Below are 13,329 nucleotides of genomic sequence, written 5' to 3'. Positions count from 1 at the left end.
TCTCTGTCTTAGACATATAGTCCCATCATCTCCCGCAGAAGTGGAGTATTGGATGTGCAGAGTGATCTTTGTGCATTTATAATTTCAAGGGACACTAACTACCTCTGAAGGACATTAATTGGCAAGTGTTTTTTTCCTTTTCTTTTAAAAATATACCATATTCGGCACTGTACCATATTCTACACTGCACTTCCCCTTTGCTCGATCTATTACATTTGAGTTTGGGTTGATGGTATTAATGTGCGGCAGATTTTATTGTTCGGATAGCATGCACAACAAAGGTTTTACCTGTTAATACGTTTAGTACATGTGATAATACGTTTAGTACATGTGACAATAATAAAACTAAACCGAAACCTAAATCCTCAACAGCATTTTGCTGTGAATTTATTAAATTAAGGCATCAATATCTTTGCGGATCAGTATTTGGGAAATGTTTTACACATTTGAAATGTACGCCCAGTTATTGTCTTGTTATGGGTTTGTTGGTCGTGCAGCGGCACAATTAGTAGGGCTGCTGCCTCAAAGTTGAAGTGACCCAGGTTCGATCATGACCTCCAGTCATGTCTGTGTGGAGTTTGTAAGGTCTCTTTGTGTTCCGAGATACACTGTGGAAACAGGCCCTTCGGCCCACCGAGTCTGCGCCGACCAAACGATCATTCACATCCTACACACACTAGGGACAATTTACACAGAAACATAGAAATTAGGTGCAGGAGGAGGCCATTTGGCCCTTCGAGTCAGCACCGCCATTCATTGTGATCATGGCTGATCATCCACAATCAGTAACCCGTGCCTGCCTTCTCCCCATATCCCTTGATTCCGCTAGCCCCTAGAGCTCTATCTCACTCAAAAAAGAAACCAATGAACCTACAAACCTGCACGTCTTCGGAATGTGGGAGGAAACCGGGGCACCCGGTGAAAACCCACACAGTCACAGGGAGAACGTACAAACTCCGTACAGACAAGCACCCGCAGTCAGGATCGAACCCGGGTTTCTGGTGCTGTGAGGCAGCAACTCTACCGCTGCGCCACCGTGCGTGAGTGAGTGCATGGATTTCAACTGGATGCTCTGGTTTCTTCCCACAACACGAATATATTGGGCTTGGGAGGTTCATTGGTCACTGTAACTTGCTCCTAGTGTGCAGGTGAGTGGTAGAACCTTGGAGAGTTGAAGGGAATGTGGGGAGAATAAAATGTCATTAGTGTTAAATAGGTACTGGATTGTTGTCATGAGTGGTTTGTGTACTGTACTCTATAATTTAAAACATGCTACCATTGCAGATCAATATTTCACAAATATATGATACATTTTAAAATACACCTAGCCGCCATTTTGTTTTGAGTTTACAATTTAAAGGGGCTCTCCCCTTGTAGATCAGTATTTGTCAAAGGTTCTACCCAGTTGAAAACACATCTAGTCACCACATTGCATCATGCATTGGAAATGCATTTTAAAATGTTAACCCAGTTCCTCTCTCAAAGGGGTGGCACGGTGGCACAGCGGTAGAGTTGCTGCCTCACAACGCCTGGGACCCAGGTTCAATCCTGACTATGGGTGCTGTCTGTATGGAGTTTGTACGCTCTCCCCATGACCTGCGTGGGCTTTCTCCGTGATCTTTGGGTTCCTCCCACACTCCAAAGACGTACAGGTTTGTAGCTTAATTGGCTTGCTATAAATCTAAAATTGCCCCTAGTGGGTGTAGGATAGTGTTGGCGTGCGGGGATCGCTGGTCGGCGCGGACTCGGTGGGCCAAAGGGCCTGTTTCCGCGCTGCATCTCTAAACTAAACTAAAACTAAGCTAAAGTGAGGCCGCCTGACTTGCACCATTTTCTGCTTTTACTCCGGATTCTCAGCATTCCCAGATTTTTTTTTGTCTTTTCTCTTCCCTTCCCCCTCCCTCTACCTTTCCAGACATCATCAACTTTTAATTGTGCAAGCAGGCATTCTTTGAGGGACGAGTTAAACTATGCAGCCACAGAGAACAATTCCCATCCTGGCCCAACGTATTGTTCTAAGTGGGAGCCTCTTACAGCAATTAGGGGTGTTTTTTTTAATGTGACCACGGATTCATTGGACTGATTCAATATGATTGAGCTACCTTGCAGAACATTAAAATGCTTGCACTTAATATTTAGCGATGTGAAACTTTTGATTATTGTTTTCAATGATGAGGCGTGAAGGTCATATGAATTGCACTACAAATTCAGTCAGAACCTACAGACCCAATTGCTTGTTGGGTGGCCGGCTCATTTACTATTGAGGAGGAGTTTCTAAATCACAAGGGTCAAAGCAAGTACTAAGATGCCATGAGTACACCAACGACAAAGGGAAGAGCTGCAGATCACTGACCAAATATAGCAATGCCTCAAATTATTCAAAAGTTCAGAAATGTTGTTGGTTCTTGGTTCTCCTGTTCTTGTGGTCAAGATCTTCTCAGTTCAACAACCCCCTCCTGTTCTCTCAGAGCCCCCCAATTTTCTAATCCTTCCCACTTTCTCATCTCCAACTTCCTTCACCTGCGCTAAATTCTGGAATTCCCTTGCTAAATCTGTGCTCCTTTGTCACAGGGCTCCTGGTCAATCTTTTAGTCACCTCTCCTCTGACTCTGCACCAGGTTCTGCCCAACTAAGGCTTGGTTAAAAATAAGCATTGTAAGTTTCGTTGTTATATGTGTGTTTTATTTGTGTATGCATAAAAGCAATAAAGATTAAAGTGATAAAAAAATAAAAAATAACATTTAAAAAAAATAAATAAACATTGGGATTTTTGGAACGATCTTAAGGTGCCCATACAAATGCAAGATGTTGTTGTTGCTGTATCCCTCATGACTTGTGCTGGAGATTGAGAGGATACACCTCCCAACATGGAAAGCAGTCATTACAGATTCTGATAAGGCAAGGGGACTTGGAGTCTGAAGAAGGGTCTCGACCCATTCCTTCTCTCCAGAGATGTTGCCTGTCCCGCTGAGTTACTCCAGCATTTTGTGTCTTGACTTCGAGTCACAGAGGCATCCGGCAAGGATAACAGGCCCTTTGGCCCAGCTTGTCCGTGCTGGCCAAGTTAGCCTTCTGGGCTGTTTCCATTTGCCTGCATTTGGCCCCTAGTCTTCTAAACTCTTCCTATCCAAATATCCGTTCAAATGTCTTTTGATGGTGACAAACTCTCTGCCAAGTGATCTCATCCTCGTTCCATAGTTCAAATCCCCAAAGACATTGGGAGGGGGATTTCAATTCAAGTTACTAACTAAATCTAGACCAAAGAAAAATGTCTCAGTTACAGCAACCATGAAAATAGTGGAGAGTCAAACAAACCCATCGGGTTCACTAATCTCCTCCATCTGGTCTGGTCCATTCTCTAGGGTGGTTGACTTTTGACTGCTCGCTGTGGTGACTCAGCAAACTATTCAGCAATGGACTGGCAATGAACTTTGGTCTTGCTGATGATGGTAATGTCCCAAATACAAGTCAATTAAACAGTGTTCAATGCTTGAAGGGTAAATTGCCAGTGCAGGCAAATGAAGTGCAGATAGTGAACACTATCTGTATTTCATGGGCACGGTGGCGCAGCGGGAGAGTTGCTGCCTTACAGCGCCAGGGACCCGGGTTCGATTATAGACCAGTTAGTCTGACATCAGTGGTGGGGAAGATGCTGGAGTCAATTATAAAAGACGAAATTGCGGAGCATTTGGATAGCAGTAACAGGATCATTCCGAGTCAGCATGGATTTACAAAGGGGGGAATCATGCTTGACTAATCTTCTGGAATTTTTTGAGGATGTAACTAGGAAAATGGACAGGGGAGAGCCGGTGGATGTAGTGTACCTTGACTTTCAGAAAGCCTTCGACAAGGTCCCACATAGGAGATTAGTGTGCAAAATTAGAGCACATGGTATTGGGGGTAGCATATTGACATGGATAGAAAATTGGTTGGCAGACAGAAAGCAAAGAGTGGGGATAAATGGGTCCCTTTCAGAATGGCAGGCAGTAACTAGTGGGGTACCGCAAGGCTCGGTGCTGGGACCGCAGCTATTTACAATATACATTAATGACTTGGATGAAGGGATTAAAAGTAACATTAGCAAATTTGCAGATGACACAAAACTGGGGGGCAGTGTGAACTGTGAGGAAGATGCTATGAAGTTGCAGGGTGACTTGGACAGGTTGTGTGAGTGGGCGGATGCATGGCAGATGCAGTTTAACGTGGATAAGTGTGAGGTTATCCACTTTGTTGGTAAGAATAGGAAGGCAGATTATTATCTGAATGGTGTCAAGTTAGGAAAAGGGGGCGTACAACGAGATCTGGGTGCCCTAATGCATCAGCCACTGAAAGGAAGCATGCAGGTACAGCAGGCAGTGAAGAAAGCCAATGGAATGTTGGCCTTCATAACAAGAGGAGTTGAGTATAGGAGCAAAGAGGTCCTTCTACAGTTGTACAGGCCCCAAGTGAGACCGCACCTGGAGTACTGTGTGCAGTTTTGGTCTCCAAATTTGAGGAAGGATATTCTTGCTATTGAGGGCGTGCAGCGTAGGTTTACTAGATTAATTCCCGGAATGGCGGGACTGTCGTATGTTGAAAGATTGGAGCGACTAGGCTTATATACACTGGAATTTAGAAGGATGAGAAGGAATCTTATTGAAACATATAAGATGATTAAGGGGTTAGACACATTAGAGGCAGGAAACATGTTCCCAATGTTGGGGGAGTCCAGAACCAGGGGCCACAGTTTAAGAATAAGGGGTAGGCCATTTAGAACAGAGATGAGGAAAAACATTTTCTGTCAGAGAGTTGTAAATCTGTGGAATTCTCTGCCTCAAAAGGCAGTGGAGGCCAGTCCTCTGAATGCTTTCAAGAGAGAGCTAGATAGAGCTCTTAAGGATAGCAGAGTCAGGGGGTATGGGGAGAAGGCAGGAACGGGGTACTGGTTGAGAATGATCAGCCATGATCACATTGAATGGTGGTGCTGGCTCGAAGGGCCGGATGGCCTCCTCTTGCACCTATTATCTATTGATCCTGACTGAGTCTGTACCGAGTTTGTACGTTCTCCTCGTGGGCTTTCTCCAAGATCTTTGGTTTCCTCACACACTCCAAAGATGTACAAGTTTGTAGGTTAATTGTCTTGCTATAAATGTAAATTGTCCCTAGTGTGTGTAGGATAATGTTAATGTGCGGGGATTGTTGGTCGGCACGGACTTGGTGGGCCGAGTTGCCTGATCCGTGCTGTATCTCTAAAACTAATACTAAAACTAAAACTGTAACAAATTGATTATGGTGTAATATTGATCTGGAACTTGGGAACCACTTAAATGTTGCTTGGGAAACAGACAATCAGAAAAAATGCTGTCTAGGAAAAAAAACAGTTTTCTTTGTAACTTCCCTCCAGCAATCGGACACCATTGTCTCTCAAGGACACATCTGCGACTTTAACCATGGGTAGCCATTGAAACTGACAAGCAATCACTTCCATTGACATGTGCAATGATACTCTAATGAACGATGTAACGTACAGCTTTAGTAACTTTTAGCTTTTACAGTAACAACAATAAACTCACAGCCATGAAAAAGACCTAGACTTTAAAAAACCCGGGAGGAAAAATAACTTATTATTGTGAGTCTGAAACTCTCTAACCCCTAACCCCCTTCTCCCCATTGACATAATTGTTTTTATAGCGTGATTTTCTATAATGTGGGGTTTATTAAGGGATAGCAGAACTATCTGTGTTTGAGACATGGTGGGAATGGGATCAGAGGTGAGAAAGAAGTTTTAATGCTCTGGAATTATCTTCTATATCTCATTACTTTCAGCTTTCAGCTTTAAATAGGTACCATCTCAGATAACACAGATAATCTATGTAGGCATACAGCTTATACATTATATATATAAATGTGTGTGTGTGTGTATATATATGTGTGTGTGTGTATATATATACATAATATACACACGTAATATACACACATATATACATACATACACATATATACATATATACATACACATATATATATATCTTATGTATACATACGTGCATGCACATATACATATACATTTGTGTGTGTGTGTGTGTGTATATATATATATATATATACACACACACACATATATATAAATTATATAGGCTTCTACAGACAGCTTATGTAGCACAGAATAAGGCTATTCACCCCAAACCATCAACCCATCAATCCTATACCCCCCACGACTTATTTCCCTGTATCCTGAAAATGACACACACGCTCATCAACTCACACACACTCACTCATCAACTCCCCTTTGATTTTCTTTTTGCCACTTAACTACACGAAAGGTAATTAACAGCAGCCAATTAACCCACCAGCATGTCTTTGGGATGTAGGAGCGCCCATAACCGATTGAACTTCACAGACAATCGCTCAGGGGTTCAAAAGCAGACTTGCCCATTGACCTATGATCTACAGAGTTGATATCTCAATAGGTGCCACGATGCCTTCGAGGATCAACAAAGTCACAACTCTTTAACGGTGATCGCAATCTTTTGTTAAGCTTTGAATTCAATTAACATCACGACTTTAACTTCTCAATTATGCTTCCCTGTCAGGCTATTGAAAGATCCATTCACAGCTTGAAGCAGATAGGCCGAAGAGCCTGTTTCCACGCTGTATCTCTAAACTAAACCAAACGAGAGGAAGGAGATAGTGAAACAATGTAGTTTGCGTGTACAGGAAAAAAAACCTGCTGGAAAGACTCAGCAGGTCAGGTCGCATCTCTGAAAAGAGAATGAGTTAACGTTTCAAGTCCAGGAAAGAGGGAACGAAACAAGTTAGATTTTGGAGCAGCAAAGAAGAGAGGGGAAGAAAGGTGGAACAAAAGCAATATCACTGGTAGGTTAATGGGGTGAAGTAGTTACAAGTATATTATGCTTCTTTGTCTGTGTTGCGTAGATGAAGGATAAGAGGTTTAGAGGGAAATTGAGGGGGAATTTTTTCATTGCTCAATTATTGGAATCTGAAATTCACTTCGAGAGGAGGTGCTAATGATAGTGACTTTCACAACATTTAGGATGTATCAAGATGAGCACCAAATTCCAAGGCATAGAAGCATATGGATCAAGTGCTGATAAATTGGATTAATAAAGAAGGGAATTTGTTGGTTGATAACATGGACATGGTGGGCGGAAGTACCTTTAGTTTAGTTTAGGGATACAGCATAGAATCCGGCCCTTCAGCCCATCGAGTCCACACCAACCATTTTACACTTCCTTATCACTGTATCTCCCTCTCCCCTGACTCTCAATCTGAAGAAGGGGCTCGAACCAAAAAGTCATCCATTCCTTCTATCCAGAGAAGCAGCCTGTCCTGCTGAGTTACTCCAGCATTTTGTGTCTATCTCCGACCATTGATTACCTGTTCACATTAGTTTGATGGTATTATCGGTGGCACAGCGGTAGAGTTGCTGCCTTACAGCGAATGCAGCGCCGGAGACTCAGGTTCGATCCTGACTACGGGTGCTGTACTGTACGGAGTTTGTACGTTCTCCCCGTGACCTGCGTGGGTTTTCTCCGAGATCTTCGGTTTCCTCCCACACTCCAAAGACGTACAGGTTTGTAGGTTAATTGGCTGGGCAAATGTAAAAATTGGTCCTAGTGGGTGTAGGATAGTGTTAATGTGCGGGGATCGCTGGGCGGCGCGGACCCGGTGGGCCAAAGGGCCTGTTTTTGCACTGTATCTCTAAATCTAAATCTAATTCTATTATACTTTCCCATCCACTCCTTACAAACTAAGAGCAATTTACAGACGCCAAATTAACCTGTAAACCCACACAGCTTTGGGATGTGGGAGGAAACCGGAGCACCAGAAGGACACCACAGAGAAAAAGGGGATAAAATGGATGTCAGGGGTTATGGGGAGAAGGCAGGAGAATGGTGTTGAGAGGGGAAAGATAGATCGGCCATGGTTGAATGGCGGAGTAGACTCGATGGGCTGAATGGCCTAATTCTGTTCCGAAAACGTGCAAACTCCGCACGGGGCAGCATCCGAGGTCAGGATTGAACCCGGGTGTCTGTTCCGACGCGAGGCAGCAGCTCCACCAGCTGCACCACTGTTTCTGGGCTGCATCACTCTTGGAAGAATTGTAAATAATTTAAAAAATAACACTTCTATTTGCGTTAATGTGTCTCACTTGCGCAGAGCTTGAAGCTATCAAGCACTTCACTGACATATGATCATAAATGTAATCTATTACTGCTCCCCCACAGGACAGGTGGAATAGGTTAGTGGATGCGAAAACCATTGAATAATCAGGAATGTAAATTCAACGCATATTTTAAAGTTATATATTCCATTCTTTTCTTCATATAATCTATTCACTCTTGAGGCCCTGACTAATTTGTGCAGGAACTTTAGAACGATTATGGCCAGGTGCAGCCAAGATGGACCAAGTTCTGAATAGGAAATATGAATGGATATTATTTCCAACAATTTACAAGAGAAATGATAGTTCCTGGGGGAGGGGAGGGGGGGCGAATAAAGTTAAATATTTTTAAAAGCAGTACATTTCCGCCAGTAAGTTGTGCCCGTGGCAAATATTTTGTTCAGTAGCCATCATCGTATTTCAATATAGCATTAGAGTTGCTGCCTCACAGCGCCAGAGAACTAGGTTGGATCCTGACTGTGGATGCTGTCTGTACGGAGTTTGTATGGACTACATGAGACCGCGTGGGTTTTTCTCCGGGTGCTCCGGTTTCCTCCCACACTCCAAAGACGTGCAGGTTTGTAGGTCAATTGGCTTCGGTAAAATTGTAAATTGTCCCTAGTGTGTAGGATAGTGCTGGTGTGCAGGGATCGCTGGTCAGCACGGACTCGTTGGGCCGAAGGGCTGTATCTCTAAACTAGACTAAAATAAATATGCATGCCTTGGTGCACTACAGCTCATTGTTCCAATCCTGGGCAGTAATTAGTTGGGACCATGGGATTGCTTGAAAAAAATAAAGCACGGAAACGGGCCCATCAGCCCACCAGGATCACAATGATTATCAGTCACCCGTTCACAACAAGTTCTATGTTATCCAACTTTGAAGAGCAATTTACAGAAGACAATTAACTTACAAACTCGCACGTCTTTGGGATGTGGGAGAAAACCGGAGCACCCGGAGGAAACCCACGCTGTCACACAGGGAGAACGTGCAAACTTCACGCAGACTGCACCCGAGGTCAGGATCGAACCCACGTCTCTGGTGCAGGACCCTGTGACCTGGGATTGACTAGGTGGATGGCAAATCACTGGAATGGTTGATCCGGGAACAGGGATGGGAAAAGATGGAAGCAGGGGAGAGGGGAATAATTTGGCTCATTATGGACGCAAGGCGCAAAATTGTACATGGAACATCGAACATAGAACATAGAAGAGTACTGCACACAAACAGGGCCCTTCGGCCCACAATGTCCGTGCCAAACTTGATGCCAAGACCATCTTTTATCAACTTGCACCTAATCCGTATGACTCCATTCCTTCTGTACATCCTTGTGCATTATCCAAAAGCCTGGATATGGATCTGACTATTTCTGCAATACCTTAATTTAGTTCGGACCTCACTAATTACACAGGATAAAGAGACAACATGATAGTTTCTTGGCAGTAGGCTGGATCACAATACAGGTGGTGAGCTACAATGCCACCACTAGTTCAGCAGTGTAATTACAGTGTGAACCTTATATTATACATTTTTGTTAAATGATAGCAAGTTATTTCATGCAGCAAAAGCAAAGTTGGTAGGCATGCAGCTGAAAGATGTATTCTATGTCATAAACATACAACAATGCAAAGTGCGTCACAATATAACTCCTACTCTCGTGTTATACCCAGTAACACAGTAGACATTGGTTTTAAGTATCAGAGAGTTTAGAGTTTAGTTGAGCGTTTAAACGACCCTCTGGCCCACCGAGTCAACGCTGACCTTCGATCATCTGTTCACACTAGTTCCATGTCCTACACATGTGGGGCAAGCTACCAGAACCAATCATTCGACAAACCTGTGCCTCTTTGGAATGTGAGGGGAAACCGGAGCACCTGGAGAAAACCCACGCAGTCACAGGGAGAACGTACAAACTCCGCACAAACAGCACCCGTGGTCAGGATCGAACCCGGGTCTCTGGCACTGTGAGGTAGCTGCTCTACTGCTGCGCCACCGTGCCACCCAATCCCTCAATATTATCTGTCAGAGCTACCTCCTGCCCACTTTTTCTCCTCCTGGTTTCTAAATCAGCTCCATAGATGTCAATGGAATGCCCCATTGAAAGTGATGTTGTACATACAGTGGTCATATTACATACTCTTTTAACCCAGTTGATGGAGAATGAATTTATAAAGCTTTCTTTGATTATAAGAACTATATACCCAATCATGTATACACAAGTTATATACCAACGAGTTGTGCACCCAGTTACACACCATGTTTGGGAGTGTTAAGGGCCTGTCCAACTTAGGCGATTTTAAGGCGACTGCCGGCGACTAGGCTGTCGCTGAACGTTCGCCGGGGTGTCGCGGGCACGATCGTGAGGAGTCTTCAATGAATCGTAGCGGATCTCAGCGCGTTGAGGGAAAAAATTCCAGATAGAAATTTCTCGGCGACAGCTGGCTTGTCGCCAGGTATGGTAGCTTATTGCGGGCGCTGTCTGTCGCACGCTGTCCCCAGGTTTGCTAGGTTGTCGCACATGCATTTAGAAGCACGTAACATTAAATTAAGAAAAGGCATTTGAAGATACCAGAAGATGGTTTTGTTTAACCAACTTATTTACTGTCAGGACATTTGACAGGTCGATTGGAGGCGACAGTTTGGCGGTCAGGTAAGCGTGGGAATATCGCGATGTTTCCGAAGACGGTGTAATCTCTTAGCCAGGTGCTAGTTTCACGAAAAAAAAGTGACTTGTATCGACCTGACTCGGCATTGTCGTGGTCATTATTGTAGGGTAAAGGAAAATTTTGGTGATCTGCTACGACTTTGACAGTCGCTGGCAGTCGCCTTAAAAATCGCTCAACTGGGACAGGCCCTTTAGACTTCAGTCATGTACATTGTGTTACTCTAGTATAAACAGTTAAACAGAGACATTACATGACATTATTTAGTAATCAAACAAATGATGCCAGCATGGTAAACTTTAGAAGTGACTCATTCCCTTGAGAATATGGAGCATCAGGCTGTTCTGTCGTCGACTACAGCTTCATTAAACTATAAAAAGCGCACAGGAAAACATAACTTTGGATTAAACAGCATCTATAATTGGAAGGCCAAGCTATAATGCGAGCAAGCTGAAAGAGAAAATGTGTTAGAGTATCACAGACGGCTGTGGAGGCCAAGTCAATGGATATTGTTAAGGCTGAGATTACGGGTGTTAGGTGTTACGGGGACAAGGCAGGAGAATGGGGTTGAGAGGGAAAGATAGATCAGCCATGATTGAATGGCAGAGCAGACCTGATGGGCTGAATGGCCTAATTCTGCTCCTAGAACTTATGAACATTTTAAATTAAGAGGGATTACTGAGGACGGTACTAAGATGGTGTGAAGATCTGAAGAAGGGTCTCGACCCAAAACGTCACCCATTCCTTCTCTCCAGAGATGTTGTCTGTCCCGCTGAGTTACTCCAGCTTTTTGTGTCTATCTTTGGTGTAAACCAGCATCTGCAGTTCCTTCCTACACTTAGGTCGTGATGCCTTGCAAACTGAATAGCTGAAGAAGGTTCTGAAGCAGGGTCTGAGTCTGAAGAAGGGTCTCGATCTGAAACGTCACCAATTCCTTTTCTCCAGAGATGCTGCCTGTCCCGCTGAGTTGCTCCAGCATTTTGTGTCTATCTTCTAAATAGCTTGTCAAGTCTCACGTTCTGAGTTTATGCTTGAAGCAAGCCCAACTGGGTAATGGCTCAGTGGGCACCTCACTCAATGGTTCAATGGTACATTATTGTCACCAAAGTACACCAAAGTTCCTTTTCTTTTTGCAAAAAGTTTTAGTTTCAGTTGTCGAGATGCTGTACAGAGCGGAAACTGGCCCTTCAGCCCAGTGAGTCAGCGCCGACCAGTGATCCCCACACATTAATTCTATCCTACACGCGCCAGGGGAAATTTGCATTTATACCAAGCCAATTAACCTACAAACCTGTACGTCTTTGCAGTGTTGGAGAGAGCCGAAGATCTCGGAGAAAACCCACGCAGGTCATGGGGAGAATGTACAAACTCCGTACCGACGGCACCCGTAGTCGGGATCGAACCCGGGTCTCTGGCGTTGTAAGGCAGCAACTCTACCGCTGCGCCACCGTGCCGTCCCACAGACATTCCGAGACTATCCCACTACATATCAGGCAATAGACAAGGGACAATAGACAATAGACAATAGACAATAGGTGCAGGACTAGGCCATTCGGCCCTTCGAGCCAGCACCGCCATTCAATGTGATCATGGCTGATCATTCTCAATCAGTACCCCGTTCCTGCTTTCTCCCCATACCCCCTGACTCCGCTATCCTTAAGAGCTCTATCTAGCTCTCTCTTGAATGTATTCAGAGAATTGGCCTCCACTGCCCTCTGAGGCAGAGAATTCCACAGATTCACAACTCTCTGACTGAAAATGTTTTTCCTCATCTCTGTTCTAAATGGCCTACCTCTTATTCTTAAACTGTGGCCCCTGGTTCTGGACTCCCCCAACATTGGGAACATGTTTCCTGCCTCTAATGTGTCCAACCCCTTAATAATCTTATACGTTTCGATAAGATCCCCTCTCATCCTTCTAAACTCCAGTGTATACAAGCCTAGGGATATGGGGAGAAAGCAGGAATGGGATAATCATTTTGGATGATCGGCCATGATCATATTGAAAGGCTCGAAGGGCCGAATGGCCTACTCCTGCACCTATTTTCTATGCTTCTATGCTTCTATGTTACGTCACTCTGCAGCATAAAAGTCGGCAGATTTAGGAAACTGACGCCACACGGGTTTTTAAGATTTGTTCTGATGGTGCTTCCCTGAAATCACCTGGTGCTGGGGTTACTGGATAATGATTCGGGATGGGAGTAATTCCCATGTTGAAGAACACCATGCAAAACCACAGCCTCCCGCTAGTCCACCTCACCGCCCACCACCCTCCCAGCCCACTGTTCAGAACCAGCACCAAAACCCGTCCGAAATCTGGATGCAGAACCAAACGAGTGTCACATTAGGGTGATTCAAAAGGACACAAATTGCTGGAGTAACTCAGCAAATCAGGCAACATCTCTGCAGAACATTTCGATTTATTCACAAAATGCTGGAGTAACTCAGCAGGTCAGGCAGCATCTCGGGAGAGAAGGAATGGGTGACGTTTCGGGTCGAGAC

General features: G+C 44.3%; 1 protein-coding gene across 1 annotated transcript in view; it reads right to left on the bottom strand.

The window, feature by feature from the left end:
- Positions 1-13,329, bottom strand: part of LOC144610286 (transcription factor COE2-like) — a 249,166-nt gene that overhangs the window by 16,333 nt on the left and 219,504 nt on the right. The window lies entirely within an intron of this gene.

This window comes from Rhinoraja longicauda, chromosome 36 (genome assembly GCF_053455715.1).
Source record: "Rhinoraja longicauda isolate Sanriku21f chromosome 36, sRhiLon1.1, whole genome shotgun sequence".
NCBI lineage: Eukaryota > Metazoa > Chordata > Chondrichthyes > Rajiformes > Arhynchobatidae > Rhinoraja > Rhinoraja longicauda.
Note: the sequence above shows the minus strand (reverse complement) of the source record. Positions and strands in the feature narration are given on the sequence as shown.